Raw genomic sequence first — 14,034 nt, 5'->3', positions numbered from 1 at the left:
ACAGAGCAAATGCAATAAGATGCTTGTGGCTGAGACAATTGATTCTTGTAAAATTGAAAGGAGAATCTGCTCTCAGCGAGCAAATCTTTGATACATAATAAATATGTAGAAAAATTATTTCAGTCTCTATAAAATGTTGACATTGAAACGTGCTGGGCAACTGGGCCAGTTATCCTGTCAGCTCTGCATACACACACACACACACACACACACACACACAAAGCTGTCCAAAGTTGACAAGCTCAGCAGGACAGGGCCGTCTTCCTCTTCATCATTTATTCACCAACACAGCACACTGTGGCTGGTACATCCTATAGAGCAAACATTTATTCTCAGCATTCTTCAATTTCCCCCACAAAGCTCTTTTCAAGCTCGGCTCTGCCTTTTCACCACGCAGTGTGTCGGCCATATTGGTTCCATAAGCCAATTTTGGTTGCCAGCATATTGTGATCTGGTCAAATAGTGCTGAGAGGAGATATTATTGCAACTGAATACATGCATGCATGGTCAGTATTATGTATGAATGGACAGGTCATTCATTATGTATGAATGGACAAACAGTCGGGTATTTCACCCTGTGTCCCCTGAAGGTCTTCATTTGTCAGCTATAGACAAAGCGCACTGAACCATGCAGGTGGCAGTTCAAGGAAAAGATACTTACCGTCTGTGGAGTTCCTTTTGAATCACAATTAGATCAATAAGAAATTATAAAGGAAATGATGTTAGATTTATACAGAAAAAATACATTGTAAAATGATTCAGTAAAATGTTAAAACACAAGTAATTATGAAATTGTGGCATTTTTAATCTACAATGTCCGTTCTCAAATAGTTTTTCTTTTTGATGTTAATTACATGAAATTATGTTGTTTTTTAAGACTGTTGTTGTTGCCAAACCCTGCCCCCTCACCTTTTAGTCAATCATATGGTCTCTTTTGCAGGCTCTGCAACTTCATTGGCAAAATTTGGTAGTAGTTTCATTTAATTATGGCTACCCTCGTATTCCTCTGTCTGTCTTTGTGTCTGGGTTGTTGCCAAACTATCTCATCTTTTTGTCACTTTGAAATTGCAAGGTTTTCAGTCAACAAAGGTTCTGTTATCAAAATGAGGCACAGAAACATTTGAATCACTTTCAGCAAACACAGGACGAGGTTGTGTTTTCCATTAAGAAAATGCATGCACTCTTTTCACATCATACCTTTCACTTTCCGAGCTCATTCCCTAGTGAATTGCCCCTCATGCCTGCGTCTCATGAGTCGCACCCTAATGGTATTCATGCTTGTGTGCCTGCTAGATAGTTTTCCCGATGCAAATGGAATTAAAGGAATGGCCACATCATTAGCGTGCCACTGAAGTTCATAAGTGATGGCGAGGCATCTTCACGGCCCATTGGCACTGTGATGAACGGAAAAAGAATGGAGGTGGTATCAAGGCTGACGATTGCCCTCACGTGTTTTTGCCATGCATTTTTCATCCACCTCGTACATTGCAAAACAGGACAATAAGGCAATTTTTGTGGAATGACTTAAATTAGCCATTTAATTAGGCTCACCATGACAACCTTTATCAGAGCAGTGCAAACATTTTCTAAATTAAGTTAATGTTTGTACATCGAGGGACAGATGCTGTGTATGTGAAGGAAAAATGTGCAGTAGATTATGAATGATTAAAAAAAAACTGATGCAAGGCAATAAAGAGCTTCCATTGTCTATGTCTTACTATATTCTTATGTACAGCAGGTATACTTTTTTATATGTCAATGAGTGTAACTAAATGTCATTCACAGTACCCTAAGAAAATTAATGGAATTAAAGCATAGCAGCTACTACCTTGAGGATATAATCTGTTTATTGAAATATTGAGCAAGAAATTACATGTACATAGTTGTTTTGTCCTCCTGCTCTCGTAACTATGGCTGGCCACTATTCTGCCATACCCTGTTGTTTTTTCTTTTAGATAAAGCTCTCAGTCTAAACACACACCTGGGGACATGCAAGAGGAGATATATACCATAAACAGCCACTATGTTTCTACAACCACTCAAACCGACAGGCAAGTGCACTGGGAGGCAGTAAAATATTAGAAACTGTACAGTTTTCTGTACAACACACAATCTAATTCAATTCCACACAGCAAAGCCGGAAGAGTAATGACCAAATGTACAGTTTCTATTATGCTATCAATATCAGTTGAGCTACGTCATAAATCAAAAGGGTGGGTAACATAATGAAAATACAGGAAATATCCACAGTACTGTACGTACAGTAAAGAAAGCAAAACTCTACAGCTTTTAGAAAAGGACATGCTGTGAAATTCCATTTTTATTTTGTTTGCAAAGTCAGGGATATTTGTAGTCTGTGCTGTTGCTTGTTGCCTCCACGTGTCTTCACAAATACAGTATTTCCTCTGTTTTCACTGTTTTCTACTGACAGAAACCCTGAACTACTTTACTGGAAGATGTGGTTATTGCAGTGATAGCCTTCCCCATTTAAATGACGGTCTCATGAGAAAGAACAGATGATCATCTCTTCTCATGAAAGTCAAAGCCGCAGACAAGTGGAAAACACTGTTTGCTGGAAACTGGAAGCCAGGTGTGACTCACAGATTGACAGTCACAGGAGATGCTCCGGAGCAACATGAGTAAGATGGTGAAATGTAGCGCCTCGGTCCGAAGGGGTTTTATGAGCTCTGCGTCACTCATCCACCCAGTGCCTGTCTGCCCCTGAGGGGAGAGCAGGAAGTTCCTTACCCGCAGCTCGAATCTCCCTGCCTGGCTACAGCGATGACATCGTCCCCCAACTTGAATCCCACTGCGCTCCCTGCTAACCTCTGACCTTGAGCTGCTCAGTTATGCACAAAGGCCACAAAGTTCTTTTAGAGGAGGGATGACGCTGCAGACTTTTGCTTACAGCTCGACTGAAAACTTTGCTGTCTAAGTCACTATGTACCAGGCCAGGCATGTGTGGCAGATGCTGAGAAGCACCGAGTTTTGGAAGATTAGTCATTTGAGTTACAGAAGGATATAACAGGCTCAAGGCTGTAGTAGCTCTGACATATGGAAAACAGAGCTGTAAGAAGAAGAAAGGCTTGAGCTGGAAGGGTCATTAGGCCTGTCCACACTGTAATCTTCTCCCATAACCATTATTCTTCCGTCCTCTGATTCAAGTTTGTGGCTGTCAGTTGAAATACTGCATTATCTTAAGTGCACACTTTGCATTTGTGATTTTAATAGCAAATCTTTCTGAGGGTCCTGTGGTGCTGCTGCACTTTGCTGGTATTTGCTCGCACAGAAGTGTAGCAACATTTTTACCATTCATCATGATCCATAAAAGACTGTCAGATACTTTTATCTTAATCTGCTTTGGTAAGAATTACTTGGTATTTCATGTTTCTCCTGCGTCACTTTCCACAGTGCAGTAACACACGGTTGTACCAGGTTTTCAAGCAGCGGCACCTCTCCAAGAGGCTTCAAAGAATCCTGCTGTACTGTTTAGCAGGGCGTGTCTCTATTTCCTATGAGGAAACCTTGTCCTGATGTGGTTCTGCAGCAGGACTGGGTGTGGCACCCTGGGGTTTTGCTGCATGGCTTTTCAAAGGTTTACCCCCTCCTGAACAGGACAGACGGAAATACTGTCGGAGGCCGCAACAGTCTCCACACACACACACACCAACCCCTCCTCTTATAGCTGGTCGTGCATACGGCTCACTGGCAGCAGCTGAGCTCCTTGTCGACCTTGAGGGATCGATGCAGAGGTGGTACAGCAGAGCTGAGTGGCCGTGTGGAAGCTCATAAATAAGAATGAAGGATGGCCCCAGGGGCCCAGGGTGAGGAGGGTGTGGGGGCCATCATGAAACACCCCAGCATAGAGAGGCACGACACAGACACTCCACTGCCCAGCAGCGCCCCCTCACCCATCTGGAGATTAATTACGCCTGTTTCCACATTATAATCCAGCCCCCCCCTCTGGGGAACCTTGACTCCTTCAACCCCATACTCGTCTTCCTCCACCCACCACCATATCCACCCACACGCTGTAGACCACATCAGAGAAACGAGCAGGTCACTGTAACTCAATCTCGTCTTTTACAGCTCCATGAAAATCTACCAGGCTGCAGATTACAGTATTTATGGTACTGATACTATGCCTTAGAGCTTGAGAATTCAAATTCACGTCATCAACTGTCATTTAACACAACCTCTTTCTTCCCACTGCATATCTGTAATCGTATGTGCAATGCAGGAGCAGGCGCTGGAACTATTTTCCCATTAGCCTTCCCTGCATGATGACAGCGCTGCGCTCATCACTCACTACTCTGCCCTCAGAGCTTATGCTGCCATTGGATATTGATAGGGCCCTTGAAAAATCGCCCTCATAGAAAGCATTCTGCCAACAAGGCCTATAAAGTGAGCTGTGGATCTATATAGAGGGTTAATGGTGCTTAAAAAAAAACGAAACCTTGAATTTAGAGTCAAATGGTTCCTTGAAATCTTATCTCAAGGTCCACTTACTAGCTTTTTTTGTCAGCTTTCATTAGAAACCTTGAATGTTTTAATGACCTCTAAGTGGCATCATCACCTTAAGGGAGAAAAGATGTTACAGCATATTCTCTTTAATTGTTATGTGGCAGGTTTTGCTGCTCAAGCTAACCTTGCTTGAATACTTTAATTATTTTAATTTATATAGATTATAAACCCTGGACCTTTAGTTGACTGGTATTATTTGTAACGGTCATAAAGTATTCTAATCTTTTTATTTATGTCTCATTTGCTCTATCAGGTATGGTACTGGTCTGTGGTGCTTTCCCTCCTCTCCTGAGCACATGTAGATAAAATACTGAGTTAAGTCCATTTCTGGGGAAGAGACATTTTCTGTGCAGGCTACAATGTAGCCATAAAACTGAATGCCACGACAGCGAGAGCGGCTGACATTTCGGCTAACCTTGTAATAAAATATGAAGTGACAAAAGTGCTGACAAAGTATCTATCATTCTGTTTACTGCACTGGAGAATGAGAATTGTGTGTGCTGGTGAGGGGGATATTCCTTGAACCAGGGGGGTATTTAGCAGCCTGGCCTTTGAGGTGACCTGGTAAAAGGTCACTGTTGTTTCACTCAAAATCCCCACCGGCTCTTTTCTGTCATTAGGATTACATGCGATTTGAGAACTGTTCACCTTAATCCAATTTAAAGCTCTGCTTGCTGTGTATCTTTCTTTAAAAAGCCATGTCATGGGTCATAAGGAGACAAGTGTTCCCTTGTAAGGATATCATAACTGAATGACATACTGCACAGTGCACATACTTCCAGTCACAGTGAGACAGAAGTAAGAACATCATTATTTTCTGTAATGTGACGTATTTCCAAGTGAAATGGAATATGTTGGCCAGATTTGATTGGATCTCGCAAAAGCGGACGTGGCCTAGCGAAGATGCAGAGCTGTAGAGGACTGTTGGCTTCCTCTCACACCTCCCTCACCTGCATTGTTAGATCAATATATAGCAGAGCGATATCACATTTTGGAAATGTTATATCGCTCTGCTAGCTACTACAACCCGGCAGCTAATGGTTAAGTGCAGTTTTATATGATGGGCTGTATATAGTCACCCAAAATCACATTTGATAGGATATATTTATGTAAACTCCCCAAAACGAGTCATCCAAACTATTTTATATTTTACAGAAGGAGAAAAGAAAGTAATTTTCATATAAAGACAATCAAAAGTCATTTGTTGACATTCTGTGTATTTAGCACATACCAAGAGATAACTAAACAGTTAACAGGGACACAGGTTTGTTTATTGTTTATTTATTCATAGGGTTCAATACACATTAATTAACAGTGACCTTTTAAAAATATCAATGTTTGTGGGTTAGCCAATAAATTAATTTGCACCAGTAAACAGACCAACCAGAAAAAACAAAATCTATGCAGTAAAGTAACAGTAGGCATGAGAGAAAAAATGTCCCTGTCCTGGTGTTCTTAAGTAAACATTGCAACCAAAAAACTATAAAATAATAGTGATAATAATGGTGAATCTGTTGTAAGATCCATACTACTCTATTACACCCTGTACTGGCTAAGTGCCAGTAGCTTAATGGCCATAGAGTTATTTTCAGCAAGCCTAATTATAATCTTGTTAATTGTTAAAATCATTATATCTGTATATCTCTTTAGCTGATATCTAGCTCACAGGTGTTTCCCCTGAAGGAGCCAGGATAATACCAAAAAATCTAATTAAACACAAGCCTTTTCTCCTCCCAGGATATAAAGAAATATAAAAACTGCTGGACACAGAAAACAGGATCCCCAAGCCAGATCTGGTGCGCTTTCATTATGCACAGAGATAATGTAAGCTTTCAAATCCACCAGAACCACCAAAAACTTGACATGATCGGGGTTTATCTTTTCCTCCTACCCATGCCCAACAAGATAGTGCTTATTAATTGCTGTTGTTACAAAAATTCCTAACTTTGCACTTGTGCTGATGCCTGTACATTTACTGGCTTTATCTACTTGCGCTCGCATGACTCAGGGCTTTTTTGCATTATTTTATTCTCTTTCTTCCTTCGCTCCTACTCTTCAGTCACTGTCTATGCCTTTGTGTCTGTGTTTCCACATCTCTTTCTCTTGGCCTCTCTGTCCCTCTCACTTGCTCTCTCATTTTTCTGACTCTAAGTCTCTGAAGCCTATATGGGGAAGATAGCTGACAGGCCCAGCTAGGTTTCTCAGTGAGAGCATGACAGACGTCCTCCATCCTCGCCTCCGTGTGCATGTCGATACTGACTGTGAGCCGAGGCTGTTTTTGAGAACATGTCGTGCCCGCTCGCGCTGTCAAAAAAGAAACCTCTCCATCATCTTTACTCCTTCCTCAGGAAACTCGTTGCACTTTTTTTAAAACCCTCCGCCTAAGATTGGTTATCTTTCAGTGTCACTTAGATATCACCTTCACTCTCTGAGGTTGAATAAAGTTTGGAGGGAGGGAGGGAGAGAACAAACAGAACTCTCATACTGTTTATTTAACATTAAAGCCTCTACCTGACTCGGCCCTCTCAGCCTCTCCAAACCTGGAAACCTCTCTGCAAGGCAGAGCAGTTTCGAACAGCATGTCCCAGAACACTGTGGAGTTAGCACACCTTTCACCCTCCCCCCTCTGCTCTGCAGTAGGAAGGGTATATGCTCGGTACTCACTGTTTGCTCTGGGTATGTATTGATCTAGCCGTAGGCATGCTGCTCTTGAAATAGCAGCGACAGAGGCACTGAGAGTTGCTGGAGGGATAAACACCTTCCAGGAGTCGAAAGAAAAACAGCAGGATGTTATGTCAGTCTGGAAACCACACCCCTTCTCCCCTCTCTCTCTCCCTGTTTGTGTCTCTCTCCATCTCCTGATCCAGAACAAGATGACCTCTCTGAAAACAAACCTTGACCTTTGCACACCGGGGACTGTGGTTCATTCACCGTTGGCTGGGGGAGGGGGGCTGTGTTGTGAAACTCTGGATCCGTTCTTAAATACAGAGACTCTGCCATAAATCAAAAGGAGTAACAGTTGGTCTTCTCTCCTCTTCTATGAGGTTATTAATGATGTGTGCTGAGAGAGCTGAGCTGGACAAAGCCGAGAGCCTGCTGCTGCTGCTGGGACCTTCCCCTCTCAAATCCCAGTGTGGGCCTTGCCTTGTATTTAAAACCTCCTAATTCTGTACAGCTGCATGTATGTGTGTATGGGTGTGTGCGCATATTTGGATTTGAGTACGCACGTGCATGCTGTATGCTGCATGTTTTTTTTGTTTTGAACAAAGCGATCACATCTGAAAAATACCCCCCCAGTCTGCTTCATGTGGAAACAATGCAAATCTCATAATCCTCATATTTGTGACATGGCACGATTAAAATGGGAAGCCGCGAGCAAAAGGGAAAGAAAGACAGAAAAGCGCTGTGATATGCAAACCACAGAATACTTTATAAAGCAGGGGGGAGTTGAAGCATCATAGCGCTTATTGCCGGAGAGAGATGGATGATGGATTCTTCTACAAAATTTGTATCTGTGCAGAAAGTGTGGTAAAAAGTAGAGGCTGTAACACAACTTTCCCCCCCACTCCCCCGAAAGCAGAGAATAAGTGTGAAAGAAAGGATCAGTGGCAGATGGTGTCGGAGACAAGTAAAATGGCATCTTCAGGCCTTTAGCTGCCTGTCGAGGGAGTATTTGTCCCCCTGACTAACCTTGTACTTTCCAACCTTCTGACACCAGGCAGAGGTATCAAAACTATGGTCCAGTTAAGAAGCACCACCATCTCAGTCTCATCTAACCATTTGACTCTAAATAGTTTAATTTAAATTTTAAATTTAAAACATTTAATGCTTTACATAAATTATTCTGGATTGTGGAGTAGCAGCAGCACAAATTATATTTTCAGCTGCTGGATGTGGAGCTGACCTGCTACTCTTGAGGGTAGAGAAAGAGGGGAGCAAACAGACATGGCAATTTAACAAAGATTCATCTTTGTGTTGTAGGAGAAGAGACACAATATAAGCCTCTTGACCTCTGGGACCAAAGTCCAGCAACAAAAAGACGAAGGATGGTGGAGAGTTAAAAAGGAGTCGGAAAGTTAAAAAAGAGATAAATGAGCAACATCTAGATATGAAGAGGCTATATTAGCACATTAGCTCGTCCCTGAAGCCATTATGCGCACACCATTTTGAGCACTCTTAATAGCCTCTGCTTTACTGATTTTATTGGCCCCCAAGGTTGCATTAATGAATGTTTATGGTATTAACCTCAAACCACATGACTTTCACTGTACACACACACAAACATACACAAGATGTTAGCAGTTTAAAATGAGTGGGAAATTCTTTGGACTTGTTATTTTTGTTATTTGGTCATGTATTTTGGCATAAGGTTTTGTACTTTGAAGTATATTGTGTTGTTTTTGTGAAAAGTAATTTAAAATCTTCCCAGTTTCTATCATTATTAGATACTATTTTGATGTGTCAAGTCAGATGTGTTTTTATTTTGTATTACCTTATTTTTCACCACTACCTTGCAATAAGTGGGTGTAAATATTTTGAAACTACTAATTTCTACAGAAGAACCAGTTTGTCGGGTGTGACCTTTTTTAATTTTGTGATGCATGAATCTCCGCTTAGGAAATCTAGAAGTGCTAAGTCGAGTGCAACTGGACTTATCTTTTTCAGCTTTTTAGAAGAGAGAAAATGTCTTCAAGAACCTGAAGCATGTTCAAGTGCACTTGACTTACTGTAGCACTTCTAGATATACTTTGATGTACATATACAGAACCACACAGCAGTTCTTCATGTACTGTACATGTTCATCATCCATTCCTCTTTACTTTACTTTATCTGTCTTTCTTCTACCCTTCCGTGAGGTCAGGTTGTGTACTCAGACTGGAGGATCTTTGAGGTCCAGTCGGGACCAATAAGATCCTCTGGCTCAAGTCTCCTGTGTTAAGCTTGGTTCCAGCCTCTTCACTCCGGGATTTGTCTGAGCAGCCAAGTTCCAAAACATAGCATCTGTAAAGTCCTTGTAAAGCCGTTGTAGTGAAGGATCAGTCTCAGACAGCAACTGTTGCTGAGGCCAGCAAGGCTGCACTGACTGTGGATTAGTTGTAGGGAGGGATTCCTTCTTATGAGCCACTTCATGTAGCTTTGTTACCAAAGTGCAAAGACAATGACAGCATACCCATATGAATTATATGTGATTATGTGAATATCAACATTTTATTTGTCATTCACGTGTGTTAGTCATAATTATTACTTAAATAAATAATATGCTCTTGGAAGAATGCTTGTTAGTCTGAAAGAATTAATTATTTAATTATTGATTCATGGTCTTTTCCTCATAAGTATAACTCATTTTGACATTTTATGGCCTTGAGTCAAATTGTTATATTACAGCTCCAACAAAAAAGACCAAGTAAAGGAGAGCAAGAGGCCAAGAAATAAACTGAAAATGTTGCTGTACTCACTGGCAACATTTGGAAAATATGTGTAATAGTAGAACAGACCTGAACAAATTAATATTGGTGCTGTGTTACTTGGTGATGCACCGTATATGTCAATGAATCATTGTGTGCTTCATGTAGGGATTTACAACACAGAGAAGGCAAGCTTCAGGCCTTATATACTTACATTACATTCAATTAGCAGATGCTTTTGTCCAAAGTGAATTACAATAAGTGCATTCAATCTCCATAAGAGCAAGAGCTAGATGTCCTCAAAATATCTAACTGCATCCCTTTTGAACACAGAACTATGTGTGCCTTCAGTGGCCTGATACAAGTGCTTAAAGAGTTTTAGTAAGTGCTAGCATGCAGTGTGTCAAATCATTCAGAGGCTGAAGAATGCAATGTAGTGTAGGGTTTTGGCCATGGCTTGGAGGTAGGAAGGAGCAGTCCCTTCACATCCCTGTAGGCTCGACTGTTAAACTGCAACAGGGAGCAAGTTAAGGGAACACTTGGGGAGGCTGAGCACCAGACAGGCAACACTGTTGAATAGGAGGTATCTACAAGAGCATGATACTGCTGCAATGTTTGCATAGTAGGGGGTCGTGCCCACTTGTTGTACTGCATTTATAGAATTAAGGCGGGCGTGTGCTTGAAAAGGACTAGTTTGTACGCCGTGTTGTCTGATCACATAGGAAGGCAAAAGTCGTTTTTCCGAAGGGCCGTGTGAATGTGGGATTGTTGGTTTAAAAAAGTTGCAAAAATTGTCGGACGCAGCTCTCTGCAATTCCAATGTCGCTGTTCAACCAACCAACAAACACTAGAGTAGATGAGTAATGTATATTTGTTGGGTGTGATATACACTTAAATGTTTGGATGATTTTCAGTGCAGAGAGGAAAAGTGCCTGCATAGCTCATGTGCTAGAAAACTGCATAACACTCCTGTCATTTAAAATAAACCAGTGGAGTTGCTGTGTAAACAGCAGTTGTCAGTATTATTGATGGTCGCTGGTGACCCATGTCCACCCAATGTCAGGCAGTACAGTGAGGACAGAGAGCAAAATCTGAGAATTTCCTCACTGTCAAAACAGAGGAGAAAATGGCAAAAAGGGAAGTAGAGCAAGAAGACACTGACAGTCATACAGCAGTGAACAGAAAGTAAAGCAAATGAATGACGTGCTACAATAAAGAAATATCTTTAAATTTGGCTTTGAGTGCCAGGGAAGAAGGGAAAAGGAGAGTGAGGAACCAAGTAGAGCAGACAGAACAGGTGACTCTGGAAGACTATCCAATGAAAATGACTTTGCTGATGTCTGCTGAGTAATAGAAGTCGACGTCTGCAGGGGTCAGCAGAATTTTTTATGGAATCTCCCCCCTCTCAACAGGGTGTCACGGCAGATATTTCATGTCGACGGGCGGATGCGGAGAATCTTTCCAGTCCTGTCGCGCTCTAACCTCTAAAAAAGGCCGACATCAGCAGGGTAACCTGTCATCCCACATGGGTAGCTACTGACCTGGGCTGTGCTTTCGGGAGCAAGACACAGTCAACAAACCCCACCATGCGTATCCTGCAAGACCGCACCAAAAGAGACATATCATCCCATGAAAACACATGTATAATTAATGTCCTTCAGAACTGTGCCACTTCCAGATTTGGCTTTATGCTGATGTGTTGAAACAGGATTCTGTGACCCACAGTACGATCTGCGAGTGTCTCTGAGTGTGCGTGAGTTTGCATCAACCCTCAAGTATACTCCAAATTAATGCAAATGTTTTGTGTTTGAACACGGGACTAAGTGTAAATGCCAGTACACTGAAGGAGGTTTCACTGCAATATATTGATGGTGAAATTCAAAACAGAGACAAAGACATAGTCTAATAATAAAGAAGGCAGAGGATAATTTAAATGCAGCTGTGGTTTTATTTTTTATGATTGTCCCCTAAACCAAACAAGTGTGTGTCAGGTGGTCCCCACAGATCCACTCGGTTCATAGTATTTATGACCAAACCTGGGTCTCGAATACGTGGTTATATTCAGTCTAACCAGGTCCAGCAGGTCTCAGGTCTGTCTAATAAGTGAATGGATCTGACCAGACTCGCTATCAGCTCTTTTGACACGAGATGGAGAGTGTAAACTGTGAAGTGCAGGGAAACTTGACATGTGTAGTCATTCTGACCCTGTGTGCTTGTTAATTGTTGTCGCATTATGCGGCTGGCTGAATTGCTGTCCTCTCTTTATTAGGGTCTGTTCAGGTCAACTGCATTTTGGATTGGGACTAATTATCCTCTGGTCTGTTCGAATTGGCTGTCTTAGGGCCACTTTGGGATCAGGGCTCCTTTTTTGAAAATTATTTATGCACATTGGGTGGGTTTTCCACGGTTCTATGGGAATCAAATCCAAAATCTTGGACCTGTGAGGACCTCTTGATTGATTGATTGATTGATTGAGTGATTGATTATCCATCAAAACAAATTACCTCGTTAATTAAACCCAACTCTTTTCTCATCCTTCCATCTATAATGTCTAATAAGCAATCGACAGTAATGAAATGATTAACTTGCTGTCATTTCTTTCATTACGTGAGCATTTTTTTTGTTCTGTATTTTATATCTAAATGTGGATGTCTCACTGGCTGTATGCACAAATTGGTAGATTTCATTCAGGCACCTGATTCATACAGACGATCTGTCCGAGCTACCAGGAATGTATTAATCTAGGTGTCACCATCACATTGGGGGGGGGGGGGGGGGCAGAAAAGTTTTGATCTGTGGGTCATAAACCATATAACGATTCCAGCTTCATTTGTCGTACATTGTCGACTTAATCCTAACATTGATTCTGACCAGGTGTTTCAAGGTGGTCTGCAGCACTCTAATTGCCACTGTTCTTCTCACTCATCTTCTTGTCTAGTCTGCACATCCGTCCTGTGTGAATCCTTGTTCTGTGTGTGTGTGTGTGTGTGTGTGTGTGTGTGAGTGTGTGAGAGAGAGAGCTTTGATCTTTCCCCAGATGACTCCTGGTGTGAGGGTGGGAAGCTCATTAGCTGTGCCTTTCGCCTGTCTGTAGTAGACAACAGGAATAACCAATCACTAATTAAGTCACACATGATTACCATGTTCTGCTGTGTAGGTGGGATACTTAATATGTGTGCACAATTCAAAGCACATATAGAGAGTATATACTGGGGCTAGATGATGGAAATGATAATAATACAGCCCACATTAGCTTGAAGGCAGGGTTGACTGTAACCTCTTCTCTACGTCTTCACAGTGGAGCTCTTGTTCATCAAGTCATGGATTACGACTGAGTAGCATTTGTTTAACATATTCAGTATTTAGAAGAACACTTTTAAATATTTTTTAAATAGGAAAATCAAACTAAACTCTGTTGCAACTATCAAAATAATTTATATTATGAATAGATCTGAATAACACTTTCATAGGGGGATGTTCTTAGTGTATGGAGTGACATTATGTTAACAAATGCTTGTATAACAAACTGCTGTGTCCAAAACAACCAACTTCAGCCTGAAGACTGTAGTCAGGGAGCACAGGACACTCAGGGCTAAGTTTAAGTTGGGGCTAGCCTCTGAGTCATTAGACTCAGCTGCAAATGCTATACTCATGGACTTGCGTGAATGCCACAGCAAACCTAGATATTTCTGCTTCTCTCAGCCTGTGTCAAATGTATATTAGCCACAGAGTTGTGAATTATGTCACATCATCCTAAGATTGTTTGAGCAACGTGACAATTTTTTCCTGCAGAGTCCTCTGTCAGAGTGGACAAAGATCCGTTTAAATTCAAATTGTTTCCAGTAGCTGAATTGCTGCCTGGAAAACTATTGTTGTGGAATCAAACATAAATTCTATGGTCGACTAACTGGATTGAGTGCACTGCAGGCCCATAGAGTACACTTAGTGTGACAAGTAAAAATGCTTCCCTTTTCCTTCAATGTACTACGCTGCACAATGGTGCACAATACGTACAGTGTATGTTTGATGTGAGTTTGCATTTGCTGTGGCTCTGCTGGGCCAGTGTATTGTTTCCATGGTGTGGAGCTCTGCAGAAATGAGGGGA

This window comes from Enoplosus armatus, chromosome 15, assembly GCF_043641665.1.
Source record: "Enoplosus armatus isolate fEnoArm2 chromosome 15, fEnoArm2.hap1, whole genome shotgun sequence".
NCBI lineage: Eukaryota > Metazoa > Chordata > Actinopteri > Centrarchiformes > Enoplosidae > Enoplosus > Enoplosus armatus.
The sequence above is the reverse complement of the archived record's forward strand: the minus strand, read 5'-3'. Positions refer to the sequence as shown.